Source organism: Castor canadensis, chromosome 3 (genome assembly GCF_047511655.1).
Source record: "Castor canadensis chromosome 3, mCasCan1.hap1v2, whole genome shotgun sequence".
In the NCBI taxonomy this organism is placed as follows: Eukaryota; Metazoa; Chordata; class Mammalia; order Rodentia; family Castoridae; genus Castor; species Castor canadensis.
The window spans coordinates 50,127,134-50,149,936 of NC_133388.1; the positions used below are offsets into that span (position 1 = coordinate 50,127,134).

The 22,803-nt window shown below is 38.7% G+C and overlaps 1 protein-coding gene and 1 non-coding gene across 5 annotated transcripts in view; both read right to left on the reverse strand.

The window, feature by feature from the left end:
* The window catches only part of Fbxo34 (F-box protein 34), an 80,506-nt gene that overhangs the window by 51,612 nt on the left and 6,091 nt on the right, over positions 1-22,803 (reverse strand). Inside the window, exon 1 of one of the 4 annotated variants that reach the window (XM_074067939.1) lies at positions 8,457-8,540. The exons of the other annotated variants lie outside the window; for them this stretch is intronic. The gene's annotated coding sequence lies outside the window, so the exon portion shown is untranslated. Of the gene's footprint in view, positions 1-8,456; positions 8,541-22,803 lie in introns of those variants that run through there. 4 annotated transcript variants of the gene reach the window in all.
* Positions 21,745-21,817, reverse strand: Trnaa-ugc (transfer RNA alanine (anticodon UGC)). The gene has a single exon. It is a non-coding gene; the product is annotated as a tRNA-Ala (tRNA).

The following is a 22,803-nucleotide window of genomic DNA, read 5'->3' on the forward strand; positions in this document are numbered from 1 at the left end:
AGCAAGTATGAAGCCCTGAGTTCAAACCCCAGTGCTGCCATTAAAAAAAAAAACCTAACTGGTAAATACACATGGGCTACTCACTATCTTTGTTTATGCTTGTTCTAAAAAATAAATAATAATGACAGTAACAATCTAATATTCCAAGGACTTCTACTCATATAGAAAGGGGGAAGAAAAGAAAAATAATCTAAACTAAAATTCCCTGGATAAAACAGAGTCAAGGTAGTGGGTTGAGGGGGAAAAGGAACCACTACATAATTTTTTTTGGCCATACTGGAGTTTGAACTCAGAGCCTTGTGCTTACTAGGCAGGAACTCTACCACTTGAGCCAAACCATGGGTTTGCTCTACAAAATATTTTTAATCATTTAACTCACCTGAAATTTATAAATATCAATGAGTGTGATAAGGGAAGTTTCACCATAATGGAAGTATATTCAAAGCAACAAGTTTGTTTTGAGAAAAGAATTATTTCCTCTTGTCAGTCCTGCCCCAGAAACCAACTTCGAGAGAAACTTCCAACATTCCTAAAGATAAACAAGTAATCTGTTCTGTGTTTTATATGTGAACAGTTTAAGAACAGTATATAAAGAGGGTGGGGGTAGCTTAGTGGTAGAGCACTTGCTTAACATGCATGTGGCCCTGGGTTTAATTTCCTACACTTCTAAACATACATAAGATATACTTGTGCTGGCAGAGTGGCTCAAATGGTAGAGCACCTGCGTGAGGCCCTGAGTCCAAACCCTAGTACTGCAAAAAGATAAAATATACTTACTTTATTTAAGTTAGTATTGGGTTAATTTTAACAATGACAGTGGCCTCATTGAATCTGTGAAACCATGGGAAGCTAGAACAAATAAAAGTCTCTTTATGACATTAGTGTTCCCCTTTGGTATTCTTAATTTATTTTTCACGTCAAGGTGTTCTTCACCAGTAAAGCATTTGGGATAGCGAAATTCTTCAGTAGGTCCGACTGCCTGGGTTTGAATTCCAGCTCCAATGCTTAGTAGCTAGGCAAGGTGCTTAATCTGCAACACTGAACTTTCTGAAAGGGGGCCAAAAACACTTACCTCATAGAGTTGGGATTAAAAGAGATAAATGCTTAGTATAAGTGTTGGTCACTTTCTGTGACAAAAATACCTGAGAAAATCAACTTAAAGGAGGAAAGATTTATCTTGGCTCATCATTTTCCAGAGGTTTCACACTGCTTCTAGGCTGTGAAAAAGCAGAACATCATGGCAGGGAGGGAGCACATAGTAGGGCAAAGCTGCTTGCCTCCCTGCAAAGGGGGAAGTGGGACACTAGAGACAAGATACAGCTCCCAATGGTATGCCCAAGGGACTCACCCACCACCTTCAACTGGGCCCACTCCTAAGTTTCCATGCCTCTCAATAGCTCAGATTACGAACCTGTCATTGAATTAACCTAGCACGCATCTGGTTGTTTTCGAATCATTGTGGAACACAGTGGTCACCAAAGGCAAATTATTACATTATTTTAAATGTAAATTTTTTTAAATAATGAAAATACTTTTAAATACAAATATTTAAAATATGAGCTTTTTTTTTTTATTATTCATATGTGCATACAAGGCTTGGCTCATTTCTCCTCCCTGCCCCCACCCCCTCCCTTACCACCCACTCCAGCCCCCTCCCTCTCCCCCCTACCCCCTCAATACCCAGCAGAAACTATTTTGCCCTTATCTCTAATTTTGTTGTAGAGAGAGTATAAGCAATAATAGGAAGGAACAAGGGGTTTTGCTGGTTGAGATAAGGATAGCTACACAGGGCATTGACTCACATTGATTTCCTGTGCGTGGGTGTTACCTTCTAGGTTAATTCTTTTTGATCTAACCTTTTTCCTGGTCCCCTTTTCCTATTGGCCTCAGTTGCTTTAAGGTATCTGCTTTAGTTTCTCTGCATTAAGGGCAACAAATGCTAGCTAGTTTTTTACGTGTCTTACCTATCCTCACACCTCCCTTGTGTGCTCTCGCTTTTATCATGTGCTCCATAGTCCAATCCCCTTGTTGTGTTTGCCCTTGATCTAATGTCCACATATGAGGGAGAACATACGATTTTTGGTCTTTTGGGCCAGGCTAACCTCACTCAGAATAATGTTCTCCAATTCCATCCATTTACCAGCGAATGATAACATTTCGTTCTTCTTCATGGCTGCATAAAATTCCATTGTGTATAGATACCACATTTTCCTAATCCATTTGTCAGAGCTCGGGCATCTTGGCTGTTTCCATAACTTGGCTATTGTGAATAGTGCCGCAATAAACATGGATGTGCAGGTGCCTCTGGAGTAACAGTCTTTTGGGTATATCCCCAAGAGTGGTATTGCTGGATCAAATGGTAGATCGATATTCAGCTTTTTAAGTAGCCTCCAAATTTTTTTCCAGAGTGGTTGTACTAGTCTACATTCCCACCAACAGTGTAAGAGGGTTCCTTTTTCCCACGCATCCTCGCCAACACCTGTTGTTGGTGGTGTTGCTGATGATGGCTATACTAACAGGGGTGAGGTGGAATCTTAGTGTGGTTTTAATTTGCATTTCCTTTATTGCTAGAGATAGTGAGCATTTTTTCATGTGTTTTCTGGCCATTTGAATTTCTTCTTTTGAGAAAGTTCTGTTTAGTTCACGTGCCCATTTCTTTATTGGTTCATTAGTTTTGGGAGAATTTAGTTTTTTAAGTTCCCTGTATATTCTGGTTATCAGTCCTTTGTCTGATGTATAATTGGCAAATATTTTCTCCCACTCTGTGGGTGTTCTCTTCAGTTTAGAGACCATTTCTTTTGATGAACAGAAGCTTTTTAGTTTTATGAGGTCCCATTTATCTATGCTATCTCTTAGTTGCTGTGCTGCTGGGGTTTCGTTGAGAAACTTCTTACCTATACCTACTAACTCCAGAGTATTTCCTACTCTTTCTTGTATCAACTTAAGAGTTTGGGGTCTGATATTAAGATCCTTGATCCATTTTGAGTTAATCTTGGTATAGGGTGATATACATGGATCTAGTTTCAGTTTTTTTCAGACTGCTAACCAGTTTTCCCAGCAGTTTTTGTTGAAGAGGCTGCTATTTCTCCATCGTATATTTTAGCTCCTTTGTCAAAGATAAGTTGCTCATAGTTGTGTGGCTTCATATCTGGATCCTCTATTCTGTTCCACTGGTCTTCATGTCTGTTTTTGTGCCAGTACCATGCTGTTTTTATTGTTATTGTTTTGTAATATAGTTTGAAGTCAGGTATCGTGATACCTCCTGCATTGTTCTTTTGACTGAGTATTGCCTTGGCTATTCGTGGCCTCTTGTGTTTCCATATAAATTTAACAGTAGATTTTTAAATCTCTTTAATGAATGTCATTGGAATTTTGATGGGAATTGCATTAAACATGTAGATTACTTTGGGGAGTATCGACATTTTTACTATGTTGATTCTACCAATCCATGAGCATGGGAGATCTCTCCACTTTCTATAGTCTTCCTCAATCTCTTTCTTCAGAAGTGTATAGTTTTCCTTGTAGAGGTCTTTCACATCTTTTGTTAGGTTTACACCTAGGTATTTGATTTTTTTTGAGGCTCTTGTAAATGGAATCGTTTTCATACATTCTTTTTCCGTTTGCTCATTGTTAGTGTATAGAAATGCTAATGATTTTTCTATGTTGATTTTATATCCTGCTACCTTGCTATAGCTATTGATGATGTCTAGAAGCTTCTGAGTAGAGTTTTTTGGGTCTTTAAGGTATAGGATCATGTCGTCTGCAAATAGGGATATTTTGACAGTTTCTTTACCTATTTGTATTCCTTTTATTCCTTCTTCTTGCCTAATTGCTCTGGCTAGGAATTCCAGTCCTATGTTGAATAGGAGTGGAGATAGTGGGCATCCTTGTCTGGTTCCTGATTTTAGAGGGAATGGTTTTAATTTTTCTCCGTTGAGTTTAATGCTGGCTGTAGGTGTGTCATATATAGCTTTTATAATGTTGAGGAACTTTCCTTCTATTCCTAGTTTTCTTAGAGCTTTTATCATGAAATGATGTTGGATCTTATCAAAGGCTTTTTCTGCATCTATTGAGATGATCAAGTGGTTTTTGTCTTTGCTTCTGTTAATGTGGTTTATTACGTTTATTGATTTTCGTATGTTGAACCACCCCTGCATCCCTGGGATGAAGCCTACCTGGTCATGGTGAATAATCTTTTTGATGTGTTGCTGAATTCGATTTGCCATTATTTTGTTGAGGATTTTTGCATCAATGTTCATTAAGGAGATTGGCCTATAGTTCTCCTTTTTGGAGGTATCTTTGCCTGGTTTTGGGATAAGTGTAATACTGGCTTCATAAAATGTGTTTGGCAGTTTTCCTTCCCTTTCTATTTCGTGGAACAGTTTAAGGAGGGTTGGTATCAGTTCTTCTTTAAAGGTCTGATAGAATTCAGCAGAGAATCCATCAGGTCCTGGACTTTTCTTTTTGGGGAGACTCTTGATTGCTGCTTCAATTTCATTTTGTGTTATAGGTCTATTCAGGTGATTAATTTCCTCTTGGTTCAGTTTTGGATGATCATATGTATCTAGAAATCTGTCCATTTCTTTTAGATTTTCAAATTTATTTGAGTATAGGTTCTCAAAGTAGTCTCTGATGATTTCCTGGACTTCCATGGTGTTTGTTGTTATCTCCCCTTTTGCATTCCTAATTCTACTAATTTGGGTTTTTTCTCTCCTCATTTTAGTCAGGTTTGCCAGGGGTCTATCGATCTTGTTTATTTTTTCAAAGAACCAACTTTTTGTTTCATTAATTCTTTGTATGGTTTTTTTGGTTTCTATTTCGTTGATTTCAGCTCTTATTTTTATTATTTCTCTCCTTCTATTTGTTTTGGGATTTGCTTGTTCTTGTTTCTCTAGGAGTTTGAGATGTATCATTAGGTCATTGATTTGGGATCTTTCAATCTTTTTAATATATGCACTCATGGCTATAAACTTTCCTCTCAAGACTGCCTTAGCTGTGTCCCATAGGTTCCGGTAGGTTGTGTTTTCATTTTCATTGACTTCTAGGAACTTTTTAATTTCCTCTTTTATTGCATCGATGATCCATTCTTCATTAAGTAATGAGTTATTTAGTTTCCAGCTGTTTGCATGTTTTTTGTCTTTACTTTTGTTGTTGAGTTCTACTTTTACTGCATTGTGGTCAGATAGTATGCATGGTATTATTTCTATTTTCTTACATTTGCTGAGGCTTGCTTTGTGCCCTAGGATATGATCCATTTTGGAGAAGGTTCCATGGGCTGCTGAGAAGAATGTATATTGTGTAGAGGTTGGATGAAATGTTCTGTAGACATCTACTAGGTCCACTTGATCTATTGCATATTTTAGATCTTGGATTTCTTTATTGAGTTTTTGTTTGGATGACCTATCTATTGATGATAATGGAGTGTTAAAGTCTCCCACAACCACTGTGTTGGCGTTTATATATGCTTTTAGGTCTTTCAGGGTATGTTTGATGAAATTGGGTGCGTTGACATTGGGTGCGTACAGATTGATGATTATTATTTCCTTTTGGTCTATTTCCCCTTTTATTAGTATGGAACGTCCTTCTTTATCTTGTATGATCAATGTAGGTTTGAAGTCTACTTTGTCAGAGATAAGTATTGCTACTCCTGCTTGTTTTCGGGGGCCATTGGCTTGGTAAATCTTCTTCCAGCCTTTCATCCTAAGCATATGCTTATTTCTGTCGGTGAGATGAGTCTCCTGTAAGCAACAAATTGTTGGATCTTCTTTTTTAATCCATTTTGTCAAACGGTGTCTTTTGATGGGTGAATTAAGTCCATTAACAATAAGCGTTAGTACTGATAGGTATGTGGTGATTCCTGCCATTTAGTTGTCTTAGTTATTTGAAGGTTTGATTGTGTGTACCTAACTTGATGTTACTCTCTACTGTCTTGCTTTTTCTTATCCTGTGGTTTGGTGCTGCCTGCCTTTTCATGGTTAAGTTGGGTGTCTCTTTCTGTGTGCAGGATCCCTTGCAGAATCTTTTGTAATGGTGGCTTTGTGGTCACATATTGTTTTAGTTTCTGCTTATCATGGAAGACTTTTATTGCTCCATCTATTTTGAATGATAGCTTTGCTGGGTAGAGTATCCTGGGGTTGAAGTTATTTTCATTCAGTGCCCAGAAGATCTCACCCCACGCTCTTCTTGCTTTTAATGTTTCTGTTGAGAAGTCTGCTGTGATTTTGATGGGTTTACCTTTGTATGTTACTTGTTTTTTCTCTCTTACAACCTTCAATATTCTTTCCCTAGTTTCTGAACTTGTTGTTTTAATGATGATATGTTGTGGGGTAGTTCTATTTTGATCTGGTCTGTTTGGTGTCCTGGAGGCCTCTTGCATCTGTATGGGAATATCTTTCTCTAGATTTGGGAAATTCTCCAAATTATTTTGTTGAATATATTACACATTCCTTTTGCTTGTCCCTCTTCTCCTTCTTCGATGCCCATGATTCTCAAGTTTGGTCTTTTGATGGAGTCGGTGAGTTCTTGCATTTTCTTTTCACAGGTCTTGAGTTGTTTAATTAATAGTTCTTCGGTTTTTCCTTTAATTACCATTTCATCTTCAAGTTCTGAGATTCTGTTTTCTGTTTGTTCTATTCTGCTGGATTGGCCTTCTGTTTTGTTTTGCAGTTCTGTTTCATTCTTTTTTCTGAGGTTTTCCATATACTGGCAGTTTTCTTCTTTATTGTTGTCTATTTTTGTCCTGAGTTCATTTATCCATTTATTCATTGTGTTCTCTCTTTCACTTTGGTGTTTATACAGTGCTTCTATGGTTTCCTTTATTTCTTCTTTTGCTTTTTCAAATTCTCTATTTTTATTGTCTTGGAATTTCTTGAGTGTCTCCTGTACATTTTGGTTGACCCTATCCAGTATCATCTCTATAAAATTCTCATTGAGTACTTGTAGTATGTCTTCTTTTAAATTATTTTTGTGGGCTTCATTGGGTCCTTTGGCATAGTTTATCTTCATTTTGTTGGAGTCTGGATCTGAATTTCTGTTCTCTTCATTGCCCTCTGGTTCCTGTACTAATTTTTTGCTGTGGGGAAACTGGTTTCCCTGTTTTTTCTGTCTTCCCGTCATTGTCCTTGGTGTTGTTACTGTCCCTGTACTGTGTGTAATTAAGTATTTTCTAGCTTGTAATAATAACAATGGTAATATTGAGAATGGAAGAGTGAGCTGAGATGGAAAGCAAGAAGTTAAAGAAAAGGGGAAAACAAATATACAGACAAGAGGGAGAAAGCAGAACAAGGTATCAGACAAGAGAGTTTCAAAGGTATAAACAGGGAGTGTTAGTGTACTAATTGACAGTAAGCTGAACAGACATTAGAGAGACAGAGAGAGGATTGAAAATCAAAGATAAAAAAAATAAAAAATAAGTAAATGAAAGTAATATCTCTATATAAAAATGAATTAAAATAAAATGGAAAATAGAAAATTAAAAAAAAAAAAAAAACCAAAAAACTTCCAAGTTTATATGCAATGCACTTTCAGCCTTAAGAATTTGGGTGTCTGTCTCAATCTCCAGTCCTGGAGTTGGTGCCTCAGATGTTGTTCTGTAGTTGTCTCATCAAAGGGGATGCATAAAGTAGAACAAAACTACACACTCACACACACACACACACAAAAAAAAAAAAATAGCCCCACCAAGTGTCCCCAGTTCAAATGCAATACAGTTTCAGTAAGTTTTTCGGCTTGCAGGTGTAATTCGGTTGTTCTCTCATCAAAGGTAGGGAGAAAAAGAAAAAAAAGCGTCTGGAGACAGTTCTGAGAGTGGTATCTGCAACTGTGGCTTGCCTGCCTGCTGCTCTCAGCCTGTAGCTGGAGGCATTATTTATGCAGATCTCTGGGGTGAGCTAGCACTCACCTGGTCCCACAGGCTTTGTTTGCTCAGAGTTCTCCTGTGCGGGAGCCTCTGCTACAGGCTTTCCCCTTTCCAAGCACTGGGAAAGGTGACACTGCCCCGCGTTGTCAGGCCTGCGTGTTTATTTACAGTTCATGTGGGAGCCCCTCTCCTCTGAAGTTTTCCTCCCACTGCCACTTTCAGCAGCTTTCCTGCTCCTGCTTACTGGGCGGTGCTGCTGTTCCTGCTGGCCGCCATGTTTGTTTACAGTTCACGTGGGAAGTGGGTCTTTCCTCCTCTCACAAGCTTCCCCGCTCCTGGTTGCTGGGCGCGTGCCCCCGCTCCCGCCAGAGGCTCTCTGGCCCGCCCGGCTTGTTTATTTACAGTCCCGGGAAGGATTTCCTTCCCCCAATCTTCAGCGCTCAGGGCGCCCCACCCTCTTTCCAGCGTGTCTTAACTGTTCTTATTGCTTATTACTCAGTTTCTCTTTTTTTCCCAGGTGGAGGTCAGTCTGTCCAGGGGGCTATGCTGCTCTGGCCCAGGCTTGTCTGTGGGGCTACCGCGGTACCGCGAAGCTCACCTGGTCCACGTCTTCCCACGCCGTATGGGTGCCGGAAACTGGCGGCCCCAGGGGCCCTCCTCGTTTCTCCGTTTAACTGAAGTGGAGATTCTCTGCACTGGCTGGAGGTGTGGAGGGGTCAAAGTTATGCCTTTTCTCAGTGATTATGCCTGCAAAGTGTGTCTCCAGCATCTCTCCAAGATTTCACTATAGGAGGGTCGCTTTCTGCTTCCTACCTCTAGCCGCCATCTTGGAATCCCATGATTGTCTTTAGAAACAAGACAAACATGTACCATAGATCTCATAATTATTGTTATTTCTAACGGTCATTGCCTAGATCAGGCTTTTGGTGTGGTATCAAGTTGAGGATAGCTGTCATCCCTTGTTACTTGTTTCTGGATGCTTTACAATTTTGCTTTCAAGTTCTTGAAACACACCTAGATGACAGGCACCTAATCTTTATGGTTATATTCTGTTCTCTACATGGTTTCTCCTTTTCCTGTCCTGAGGAGATCCTCTTCATAGTCCACCTTGCTTTGTAAAGTCTACACTGTGTCCACATATGACTTGCATAACTGTCATTCATTGTGATTAGTTCGGAAATGGAATGTCCTAATGTGTGGAGCACAGAAACGATGACTTAAAAGTCAAATTATCGTGCTTTGTTTAGATTTTTAAAAATTGTGTGTGGAAACTATGAACAGATAGGATCTACTGAATAGAATTTAACAATCTTCATGTCTTTGAATGTGTCGCCACAATTTTATCAACTGAGCAGTTGTTTAGGTTGTGAGGAAAAGGGAAGAACTCCTGTGCACACTAGAGAAATGAGCTATTCACCAGGTAGCAGAAATTGTTAATTTTGGAGTATAAAGTGATGCAGTTTTAGAAGCCATATTCCGTGTACCAACAGCATCACTGACATGCATTTTGTGCTCAGTAATTACTTGTTGAATGAATGCAAGGATAAACAGTTGAATAGGTGAATGATGCCTGTAAAGGAATTTTTATTTTTTTTGTGGGAGATAAGTCCTCCTTTTCTTAAAAAAATTTTTTATCGTTGTGCTAGGGGTACACTGTGGCATTTACAAGTTCTTACAATGTATTAAATATATCATACTTCAATTCACCTCCTCTATTATTCTCCCTTTTCCCCCTCCCCTTCCTGAATTGATTTCAACAGATCTCATTTTTCCATTTATATACATGTATACACAGCATTTGCATTGTATTCCTCCTCCTACACCACTTCCTCACATGCTCCCCCTCCCACTGGCACCAACTCCCCAGACAGGACCCATTCAGCCCTCCTGTTCTCTGAGTCTGTCAAAGAAAAAAATGACATTTCTGTTTGTTTAAGGTAGCTATACAGTGAATTTCCTTGTGACATTTCCATTATAACCTGAATTGGTTCATCTCCTCTATTTTTCTTCTTTATACCTTAGTACCCTTATTGTGGTAATTAAAGTAGGTTTAAGAATTCTGTATCCATTTGTATGGAAAGTACATCAAGCATATTCACCTTCTTAACTTCCTTCTTTTATCCTCCCCTCTCATATGTGATCTCCCCTTAGCATGACCTGTTTCTCATAATATTACTGTAAATGTTTATTTTAATTAGGTTGCCACAGTTGCCTATGTCTTTAATTTTTATTTTTAAATAAAAATATTTAAAATATGAACTTTTTTATAGCTAACTTTCTCACATGCTACATTTTTTCCTGCTTTTACTCATGAGACAAATATTTTCATCTCTTAGAGGCTTAGAATATAGTAGACGAATAAGGCAAAAGCTCTCAGGGGCTATCACTCTGGGAGTAAGACAAAAAATAATAGCCACAAGTAAATTATATATAATGTATTTCAAGAAGGTAACTTCTAAGGGGGAGAAATAGATCAGCAAAATCTACCCACTGTCTACCTCTCTATTCTCACACTAAACTGTACATTTAATGAAGCTGTGCACACGAGTATTTATCTAAGGGAACAGCATTGTAAGCACAGGGAACAGTCACTACAAATCCCAAGGCACACACATGCCTATGTATAATTGATTAGTAATACTGCCACTACCTAACAAATAAGCAAAAATGTCAGCTACTGCTAATAATTTCTTATCAACATAACCCTCTTCTCCTAAAAAAAAAAAAAAAATCTTTGTGAGAAGCCAGGTTCCAGTGGGTGGCACCTATAGTCCTAGCTACTTGAAAGGACTGCAGTTCAAGGCCAGCCCAGGCAAAAAAAAAAAAAGTTTGCAAGACCCCAACTCAACCAATAGCTGAGCATGGTGGCATGCACCTGTCACCTCATGGGAGGGAGGCTGAAATCAGGGAGGACTGAAGTTACAAATCAGCCCAGAGGTTGTGGGAGTTTGGGAAAAGCCCAGCATGGAGGTGAGTGCCTATAATCCCATCAATAGTGGAAAGCTTAAAGATTATGATCCAGGCTGGCCTTGACAAAAAGACCTTATCTCCAAAATAATTAGAGCAAAAAGGGTTGGAGGCACAGCACAATACCCTAAGTTCAAACCCTGGTACCATAAAAAAAAAAAAATCTGTGCTAGAAAGGGACACACTTATATTAGTTCATTTACTCATTCATTCAACAAATATTAGGTAACATTTACAGTGCTAAGGACACAGGAAAGAATATGACCAGCACCACTTTCTATTCTAAGGTATAAAGACCTTAGGATAGGACCTAAGGTTTGACCACAAAGCCCACTGGTGTACAGAATGCTTTGTCTTACAGAATCTTCACTGCCTTTTTTTTTTTTTTTTTCCCGGTACTGGAGTTTGAACCCAGGGTTTCAAAGTTGCTAGGCTTTACCACTTGACCCACACCTCCAATCTTAATGGGTTTTGTTGTTGTTGTTTTGGAATTATTGTTATACTGGGGATACATTGTGACATTTACAAAAGTTCTTAAAATATATCATAGTTGAATTCTGACCTCCAGACAAGTGGGATGGTATGGACTGAAAGCACCTCAGTCTCTATCTTAGGTCACAGGTATCAGGCTCATTAGGTTTCTTTACCCAAACAAATGACAATTTCAAAAGTACTAATAATGGCATTATATTAACATCTGATTTCCCCTTCCTACCCAGAGGGGTCAAAACATTGCTAGTGGAGTTTAATCATTTTTCTATCACTTTCCCAAAATTCAGTTTAATGAGAGAAAACCAAGATTAATACATACCCCAAGTACCAGATGCTATGCCATGTGCTATGGAAGCTAAGAGATCTCTGTTCTCTGACCTCACCGTATGGTGCTATGCTGCCTAGGATAGTCCCAAACTGCTGGCACAAGCTAACCCCCCACCTCAGCTTCCCAAGCAGATGAGATACAAGTCACCCTTTTTTTTAGTGCCTTCATTTACTATTTGAGCAGAAAGTACAGCTCTTAAGGCCACATAGTATTAGCTCAGGAAATCACTGTCAATCTTTTCCTTATGCCTCAACCCAAAGCTCATCGTTATATATATAGATATATATACATATATGTGTGTATGTATCTATCTATATTTTTTTTTTGAGACAGGGTCTTACTATGTATCCCAGGCTGGCCTCCAACTGACAATCCTCCTGTCTCAGCCTGAGTACTGGAATTATACCCAACATAAAACAACATTTGAGGAACTCATGCCTGTAATCTTAGCTATTCAGGAGGTAGAGATCCAGAGAACTGCATTAAGTTCTTGAGACCCCCATTTTCAACCAATAAAAAGTTGGCTGTGGTGGCACACACCTGTAATCCAAGCTACTCGGGAAGCATAAATAGGAGGATCATGGTCCAGACAGACCTGGGCATAAATGTGAGATCCTATATTGAAAAATAATTAAGGTAAAAAAGGGCGGAGGGCGTGGCTCAAGTGGTGGCACACCTACCTAGCAGTGCAAGGCTCTGAGTTCAAACCACAGTACCACCCCCAAAAGATTAGTTTTAGCAAAATACATTTCATATAATTTATCTGAACCCTTTTGGCAACTGGAAAGTAAAAGTTAAAAAAGAACAACAAAAAAGATCCGATGAAAGGAACCAAATGCAGTACTGATGACTGATTACTTACTTTCTTTTTCCCTGTTAGTCTAAACAGTACTTTAATACTAGCTGAAGCTGGGAGAGGTGGCACCTGCTGATAATTCCAGCACTCTAGCGGCTAAGATGAAAGGATCTGGAGCTTGAGGCCAGTCTGGACTTCAGAGCCACACCCTGCCTCAAAAAAAAAAAAAAAGCCACCCAAAAAGTACAAATTAGTTTAAGACACATATTAAGGAATGTATATGAGAGAAAAAACAGAGATCAAAAGAAAAATTAATGCTGAACTAATTTTATCCCCTAATTTATTTTTTGTTTTGAGTCTCAAAGTCCTGGACTTGAGTGACCCTCTGGCCTCAGCCTCAAGCAGCATGTTTAGCTTGCTTTTCAATTAAGCTAAGTCCTCAAAACCCTTATTCTCTTATCTCCCTGGAGTACACTTCAGCAGAAGCATTTCCCTTTTTCCTTCACTATCATTTTCCTCTTAGGACTAGCCTAAAGAAAATGAAAATATCTGTATATGCGTCGCCTGACTTGGCATTACATTGCCTAGCTCTATGGTCTGTGTTTTCACGGCATCATCAGTACATTAGGGCATGAGGGAAGAAGTGCTTTTCCTACCTAAATGTCCTGTCAAGGCAAATTACAGCTATCCTCTGCCATTAATTTTTACCTATGAGATTAGCAAACTTTACAAAAACTGTCAGTAAAAAATGTGAAAAAACAGGTGTACTCCCCAACTGCAAACACTCTGACCTAGTAGAGTTCCACTCCTAGAAATTTAACCCACAAATAACATAGGAACGTTATTCACTGCAGCACTGTTTGCAATAAGAAAAAAAAAGATGGCAAAGACTATATCTTGGCAGTTTCTAGAAACCTTCCTTTAAAACCTAGGCGCCTGGCTCAATGAGGACTCAGACAACACATTTAGAATAAAAGAAGAGAAAAGAGACGAGACTAGGCAATCAGAAAAGTGAAGGTGCAGACAAGGGAATAGAATGCATGGCTATTTTGACTCTGGCATTTGATCCATGGGGTATATACAATTGCCAAAACTCACTGAACCACTCACTTATATCCATGAGTTCTACTAGGTTCATTATTTAAAAAAAAAAGCATGAGAAAAAGAGCAACACCATACATACTACAGCAGCCTCAGTGCACCTATCCATCTATCTGAACTTTAACATAGGAAATATTTTGTTGTTTCCTGTTTCACAAATATATTCCAATATACCAAAATGACAAAAATGTTTTCAGTGAAAAAAGGCAAGAGAGCAGTCTAATTAGAGTATGCTACCGTATTTGTTGCTTTAAAAAGGACAGGTAGTGACAAAGACAAGGCATCCTGTGAAGATGACAAAATCCCAGAGCTTCCCTGATCTTGGAGTGAACACCTTGATCAGGCTCAGTGGATATGAGATACAGTGACACCCTGGCAACCATGAGGTCCCCACAAACCACAAGTACTCCGTTCCCTGCTCTTTAGGAGCTGCTGCCCACTCAGCCTACTCTTAAGCAGGGTTCAAGATGGATTTAAATGCTCATGAGCTCTGCTGACACACTCTGGGGAGCCAATGAGAAATGGAAATAAAACAGGTTGATGAAAAAATTTTAAATAAAATATAGAAGAAAATACATACTAAAAGAACAGATAAGAAGCAAGTATTCCAAAAAGAGGAAAATGTGTCCAAGAGACAAAAATAAGAAATTTCACACCTTTTTATTTTTTTCAGTTTTGCAGTACTCAGGGCTTCAAGCTTGTGAGGCAGATGCCCTACCACTTGAGCAGCCCCACCTTTTGCACTTTGAACCAAGTGAACACACTACCTACTCTAAAAACAAATGTACGGCTGGAGGTGTGGTTCAAGCAGTAAAGTACATGAAGTCCTAAATTAAAAGTCCCAGAAGCACCAAATAACAAACAAACAAATGTTCTTTAAGCCATAGTTTCAAGATGATCCTGCACTGAACCAATTTAAAAAATACAGGAAAGGGAAAAGGAAAAGGAGAGTGCTGAGAACTCAATTCTTTTGAAGGAAAAGGGCAAGAAAATATTTTAGTCAAAAGGAGCAGCACTGGGGTCTTCTGCATGATACATCTCTTTAAGTTTCTTATTATCTGCTCTTAGTATAAAATAAGCAAAAGCAACTAACTAAATCAGAAAGGACAACAAGCCTTTTCTCCAATTTCTCCAATTTGGGAAAGGCATCATACAAATGCCTTTTTCCAACTGGAAAATAAATTCTAAAGAGTTGCAATTAACCAGATTAGATACTGAAATAAAATAATAATACTTGAGAAATGTATCAAACTGACATTAATTAGATGGTTTTAAAATATACATATATAAACGCTATTACTTTTTCATGGAAGAATCAACATAATAAGTTACTCGAAGTTAATTACTCTTGAGTCAGGTATGGTAGCACATGCCTAGAATCCCAACACTAGGAAGGGTGGTTGGAAGGGTGAGGCAGAAGGATCTGGAACTGGAGCCACTTAGCAAGACCCTGCCTCAAAAAAAAAAAAAATCAACTCTTCTTATCTACATCAATTAAGTCTTGACTGTTTTTATACAGCATGATTCATGTATATAATTTCATATCCCACTTTCATGCACTTATTTCTGTCATGATTATAATCACAATGCATAAAATAAACGCCTCAGAAATAAAACATGAATTTTGGTATTTTCTTTTTTGTTGTTGTTTCTGTGCTCCTAAGAACCAAATCCAGGGCCTTACACATGCTAAGTACACACTTTACCACTGAGCTACATCCCCAGCAGCCCCTTTTCCTGACACTACTGCCAGAAAATGGTTATCTCAGTCATAAAGCAGAGACCTCCAGGTATCTGTTGATCAATCCCAAATACATACAATCTCTTAAGCTGTAAGTATGCACACATTTAAACCCATAAAGAAGATATCACTGGGCTAGTAGAATGGCTCAAATGGTAGAGCACCTGCCTAGCAAGCATGAGGCCCTGAGTTCAACACCAGTACCACAAAAAAAAAAAAAGAAGAAGAAATCATTTATCCCTCTGGTTTACAGCACATAAATATCAAATTGTTGGGCGGAGGTTGTAGCTAAGCAATTAATAGCGCTCCCCCAGTATACATGAGGCCCTAGGTGGATCCCCAGCATGGCAAAAAAAAAAAAATTAAATAATAACCAAACAGCGAATTATTTCAAACAGAGTTGGAAGGTTACAAACAAGATCTAAGAATTTAGAAATTCTAAGTAACCCCGTGTAGATACTTCAATTTGGTCCTCTGGAACATAGAGGCACAGACAATAATCATTAACTCTTTCAAAGTAAAAACTCTTGAGGTCAAAGACTATACCATGTTAATCTACAAAACAAAATTTCAGCAACATAGACTTAAAAGAAGATAATCAAGCGCAGAAGGCTCAAAGCAAGTAATAATTACCATTTGGTGAGTGAACTGAACAGCAACAATTTGGAAGCAAATACAGTGCACAGGGAAATAAAATTAAGCTCTATTTCTTTGAATAACATGTTTGTACTGCAGCCATACAAATGGTACATTCCTTAAAGAAAACTAAGTAATTACACTGAGGTTCATTAATGAAGGCTTGAAATTGTTTTCTCCTAAAGGGGAAAAAAGCTAAGGTTGTGCCTGTCAAAAACATTAAATTGAATTCACAGTGAATCTTCAAGAATGATACCACTGTTATTTTAATAAATCCGTAAGTCTAAGATGCTTTGCAAATAGAAAGATGGAAAATTACTTTTTTTTTTTTTTTTGGCAGTAATGAGGGTCTCATGCTTGCTGGGCAGACACTCTTCAGTCCCTTTTTTATTTTTAATTGGGAAAAAGGGTTTCTTCTAAATTCTCCTACATTATCAATTTCAAGAGTCCAAAATTTTAAGACTTTTAACAAGTATTCACAATGGATTATGTAACTGTAGTCAAGAGGTACCATGTATTTAAATCAGAGCCATTAAACATAAGATTCAACTGTTCAGTTGAAGAAGTACTCAGTTATACACCTGAAAACACTCAGGACTCGTAAGAAGACCTTTACCAAAACAAGACTATAATATTCTAAGTACTCAAAACAAATAATATGGCTGGCAGATTTGACACAGGTCTCAAAATGTAGCCCAGGCTGGCCTTGATTTCCAAGATTCTCTTGTCTCAGACTTCCAAGTGCTGAGATTTCTGGGATTCCAGGCATAAGCTACCAGGTCAAGCTAATTATGTGTGATAAAGAGGCATGCTCCCCTTTTTATGTTCCTTAAAAGGACAAGGGGGAAGGGGAGAAATCCTATGAATCACTCAGAAAAGAACAGTTCTTAAGCTTTACAATTCTTCATTCTCTACATTTTAAAATAGGGCAATTTGGGGCTGGTGGAATGGCTCAAGCAGTAGAGTGCCTGCCTAGCAAGCATGAGGCCTTGAGTTCAAACCCCAGAACCACAAAAAAAAAAAAAATTCTAAAATAGGCAATTAAGATTCAAGGAAGATAGGCACCCAAAGTAAAGATTTACAAAATAAAGACAACTACAACAAGAACCAAGGTGATTTTCTGGTAACATATACAACAGTATTTTAAGTAACTGGGACAATTGATAATACAGAGACTAAGTCCCTAGATCAAATAGAGGAAGAAAATTCTAAATAACTATCTTTTAGATTCAGAAATAAAACAGTAACACAATTTAAGCTGTCATTTAAATTTCAAGACCATCAAAATGTTAGAAAACAAAGGTCCTAAATCCTTTATACTAAATTTTTTATACACTCTAAAGAGAAATATGCTGAAATGTTTAAGGCAAAAATATTTTACACTGTAGTACTTATAAACAGGGTCACAGCTGGGAGCGTGGCTACCAAGAGGTAGAGGGAATGGCCAGCAAGGCCCTGAGTTCAACTCCCAGTACCATCAAAAAAATTAAATTATATTTAAAATTTTCATTTTCATGGGGTCGGGCTGGGCACAGTGGCTTATGCCTGTAATCCTAGCTACTCGGGAGGTGGGGATCAGAAGGATGTGAGGTTCAAGGAAGCCAGGGAAATCAAAAGCTGGGCATGGTAGCATGGGCCTGAAGTCCCAGCAAGGCAGGAATCCTAGTGTACAGGATTGCGGTCCAGGGAGGTCCAGACAGAAACCAAAGACCCTACTGGAAAAATAACAAAAGGAAAAAGACTGGAGGTGTGCATGAAGTGGTAGAGCACCTGCCTGGCAAGTACAAGGGCCTGAGTTCAAACTCTAGAACACCCAAAAATAAAAAATAAATAAGATTGGGTACAGAGGCAAATTCCTGTAATCACTGCTACTCAGGTGGAGATGGGGAGAATCAAGGTTCAAGGTGAGTCTGGGCAAGAAAGTTACCCAGACTTCCAACAAATAGTTGGAATGGAAAAATGAGACCTGTTGAAACTTCTAGGAATGGGGGATGTAAGGTTAAAGGAGAATGATGGAGGGGGCAAATCAACTACGATATATTGTAAGACCTTTGGTAAATGGCACAATGTACCCCCAGTACATTTTCATTATAATAATAATAAAAAATAAAACAATTCAGTTGGGTGGGTTGGCATGCACCTTCATCCCAGCTACTGGGAGGCATAAATAGTAAGATAAGAGAGCTGAGACAGGCCCCAAGCAAAATAAAAGACCCTACCCCCAAAAAATAACTATAAAGCAAAAAAGAGCTAGAGGGTGGCTCAAGGAGTTGAGTGCCTGTCTCATAAGCATGAGTAGCACCAAAAATAATTTTAAAATTCTAATAAATAAGGCTGGAAGCACGGCTCAAGTGGTTTGGAGTTCAATCCCTAGCAGCCCCTCTCCAAAAAAAATCTTTAATAAAAAGTAAAAATACATATAATTAGAATGTACAGTTGCATTTGAGGAAAAGTTATGTTATAATCCATCAGCTAATAAAACAAAAAATGTGAACTCCCCAGTAAAGTTAATATTTGTCCTGTAACAATTAATATTATTTATATTTACCAAAGGGCCCAGGGAGATACAAGGTATTAAGAGAAACAGTAATAAAAGATCAAAGAATAAATTCTTAAAAGCTATTTGTCAAAGAAAATGAGTATCTGTAAAACTATGCTAAGAAAAATGTGACAGACGTTAACTAACGCACTTAGCATAAAATTCCGCATATTAAAAATGTTGACATACTATTATTCTATCAAGCTAATCACTCTTACATGTCAAAAGGAAAATGTTGCAGGAAAGATAATGACCCCTTGAAAAACTTCAAACTCTCATATCCTTTTTGGACTTATTTTCAGGATACATTTCTTACGGTGCTCTTTGTAGCACCCCAAAAGGCCACCATGTTATGATAGAGCTCTTCATCTAGGGAAGATGACAACCTGAACTACAGAGACCTATTCCCTACCGCTGAGGTGTATGGGGGCTGTGAAGGTACTGAGAACCTCCAGAGAACAATCCTGATGACTGAACTTCAAGTAAGATCTCTTGCCCTATTTGGAAACAAGTCTGCCTCTCCTGGTTCCCAGACAATGAAGCAAATGTGTCCTTTGAGACATCCTTATCAAACTCAAATTTCATCTTCAGAAACTCCAGCTAAACAATAATCCTATTCTGTAGTCCCAACAGAATTTACAGTTTCAAATAAAAAATTTTATAAACAAAATTAATTTTTTAGCTTTTGAAAAGTACTTGCCTAGCATGCATGGGACCTTGGATTCAATCCCCAGCACAAGGGAAAAAAAAAAAAAAAAAACAGCAAATGAACACAATTCAGTCTGCTAAAGGGGTGTCTCTAAATTAACCAGTAGAGGACAGAACAATTTTTTGCAGGGGTGGGCAGAACTGGGATTTGAACTCAGGGCTTTGCACTTGCAAAGCAGGTGCTCTATCGCTTGAGCTACACCTCCAGCCCATTTTGCTATGGTTATTTTTTGGAGATGTGGGTCTCAAAACTATTTGCCCAGGCTGACCTCCAGCTGCAATGCTCTCAGATCTCAGCCTCCCAAGTTGCTAAGATTAAGGTTACAAATTTAAATAATAAGACCCATCCTTATTAAAGGACAAGTTAAATCTTCAATTATGTACCCACACTTAGGGCCACTAAGATATGAAGCTTGGACTTTGGTAGAGGAGATAGGCTAACGCACTTAAACAATTAGAGCAATAAACAACTGTACATAGAATGAAGTACTACATGGCTAAGTACTCAATATACACACAGTGGGAGTTTGGGGAAAGGAAAAGGTTACAGAGGGACAGAGGAGTCAAAGAATGTTTTAAGGGAACAGGTTTCTTATAATGGATGATTGTATTTAGAGAATGGAAAGGGGAAGTCAAGGCTGAGGAATCTGCCTAATATGAATACTAAGATTATTAAAGGGAGTCTTAATGTAGAGGAGAATGGGACCATTTTGTAAAGTTTTAAGAGAGATGTTGAAACATAATATCATAAAAACCTAGGGCAGGTTCCTGTTCAAGAGGGAAACACCTATAATTCCAGTGCTCAGGAGGCTGAAGCAGGAAATTATGCCAGCTTGGGCTACATAGGGAGACTCTGTCTCTAAGGAAAAAAAAGGGAGAGAGACAGAGTAACACCATCCCAGTGGAATTTTGTCCAATTCTGTATACAAAAAAATTGAAGGGAACAAACAAAAACCATCAGAGATAGTTATAGAAATCTAAGCACAGAATGATCATTGGTCTAGAATTGTGCTTCCAATACAACAGCCAATAGTCACGGGTGGCTTTTGAACCCTAAAATAACATAATAACTGAGATGTGGTTTAAGTATAAAATGCACATCAGTTTGTATTTATAAAAGACTTTAAACTACATTAGTTTTTATATTGATTATATGTTGAAATCACAATATTCTGAATAAACTATATTAAGTGCCATTTATTAATTTTTTTTATTTGGACTGGGGCCGTAACCTCAGTGGCAGATCACTTGCCTAGCATGTGTAAGGCCCTGGGGGTTCAATCCCCAACAGTGTAATAAAACCTTATTTTCTGAAAAATTTTAAACTGCATACACAGCTCACATTGTATTTCTATTGGATGGTGCCACCTACATAATTATCTCAACTTTTCTGGCATTCTCATGTCCATTAACTTGTTCCCGCTGCTGAAGAGTGGCTCAAGGTGGTAAAGCGCCCACCTACTAAGCATGAGATCCTGAGTTAAACTCCAGTACCACACATACACACACAAAAAGTTCCCACTATTGTGTATGTATATTCGTAACTGTGATAAATAAGTACCACTGTACTAATATTTTACATACAATAAGATGAACATAACAATGCTAAAAGATGAAAGACACGTTTTAATAGCCCCATAGGTTTCAGACTGAATCTATGGAACAAAATCGCTTAAGAGAACTAGCCCACAGCTGCAGAACTCTCCTTCCCCTCTGGAAGAGGCACAAGAACCTAAGACTTGAGCTATGATAAACATGGTGTAACCACAAAGGTACCAACGGCATAAAAGTTGAGCTCATTAAATAAAGAAAGGAAGCAAATAATGAGGTCTGATCACACAAGTAACTCAGTCAAGCTTCACCTTTGGACTTTTTATTATGGCTAGCCAGCGAATGAGTTGGTTTTCTGTTATACTAACATTTAAAAACCTAAATGATACAGCTGATTTCACTAGTTTCTGAGAAAGTTACAATACCTACATCTTTGGATAGAACCAACAAATTAGAAAAAGCTTTTCGGTCACATAGAGGGAATCTAAGGAAAATGAGTTCAGTTTTCCACAAGCTGGGTGTACTAAGACTCACTCCAATCATCGCATTAAAGCAAAGGTTTCACATAGGACCTAAAGGGTAGGCAAACACTGTAAGGCAGCGGGGTGGAAAAACGTAACATGATATGACAGTTCTATCCCAGGTAGTTACACTTCTGTCAAACACAGTGCCTACAACTTTCTGATTCAACATTGGTCCTAGTATCTGTGGTACCTTAGCAGGCAAGTTCTGCACAGTCTTTCAGGGATTTGACCTACACAGAAATTCTAAGAAGCTCTAAGAGTAATGACTGGATCATAAGGAGTGACAAAAGGCCAAGAACACAATTTTAGATAGTCTGAATCTGAAAGAGGAAGAACTGCCAGCAAAAAAAGGACAGACAGGTAAAGAAACAAGAGGAGAGAACACAAAAAACTAAAGCCAAACAGAATGAAGATTTAACTAAAAGATCTGCTTTTAACATTACTTCCTTCCTCAAAAAGTGTTACTGGGTACAGACTCCCTCCTTTTTTCTTTTCTTTTTTTTCGGGTCAGTACTGGGGTTTGAACTCAGGGCTCATGCTTGCAAGGCAGGCACTCTACCACTGAGCCATTCTGCCAACCGCTCTTCCTTTTTAAAAAGACCAAGTTTTGGTGATGGAAAAGAAACAAAGTTCTCTTCTCTGGATCCTTAAATAAATACCTAGAGGATAAGGCTGCTATAATACTCCTGATCTCCCGAAATTCAAGTCTTTCTCACACACAAAATACATTCAATCCTTTTTAGAGTCCCAAATATCCTAACTCCTTCCAACAACTCACAAGTCTTAAAGTCCAGAGTGCCATCTAAGTCAGATATGAGAGAGAATCAAAGGTACGATTCATCCTGAGACAAATTCTCCTCCAGTTCATGAGTCTGTGATATCAAACGAAGTTCTATGCTTCTAACATACAAAAGTGGATGAGGCCCAATACCAAAAGGGAGAAACAGCAGGTTTCACCAAATCAAAAACCCAACAGGCAAAATGTTACATCAGAAGGTTGTGGAATAATCTCCTACTTAATATCCTGCCTTCCCAACACACTATGCTGGATTTTGAGCTCCTTAAGGATCCAGGTAGCCAACACTCCCTTGGTTTGCTGGGCAAAGCCCATGAGGCACCTCTCACAGGTTGTCAGGTGCCTACATCATTCCAAACTGGAGTTGCTAGCTGGTGACTCTTCAGGAATCTTTGGTGCAACCCCACCCCCATGGCTCCACTGAGCTTTGCCCTAGTGGGGCTCTCCAAGGTATTGCACCCCTGAGACAGTTCTCTGCCTGGGCTGCAAAGCTTTCAGAGTCTTCTTTGAAATCAAGGTGGAGGCAGCAATCCACACCTCACCCCACTCCCAATGTTATGCACTGTGCCCTGGAGGAAACCACAAAACATATACACTGCCAAAGTTTAAGATCTGTGTCCTCTAAGGAGATGCAGCCTACACTACACCTGGCTGGGTCCACTAGAGGCCACAGCTAGAGTGGCCAAAGGGTACTACCCTGGAATGTGGGGAACAGCCTTGAAAGTATTCTTCTGCCTCCAAGGCCCTGGCACTGTGATGGGCAAAG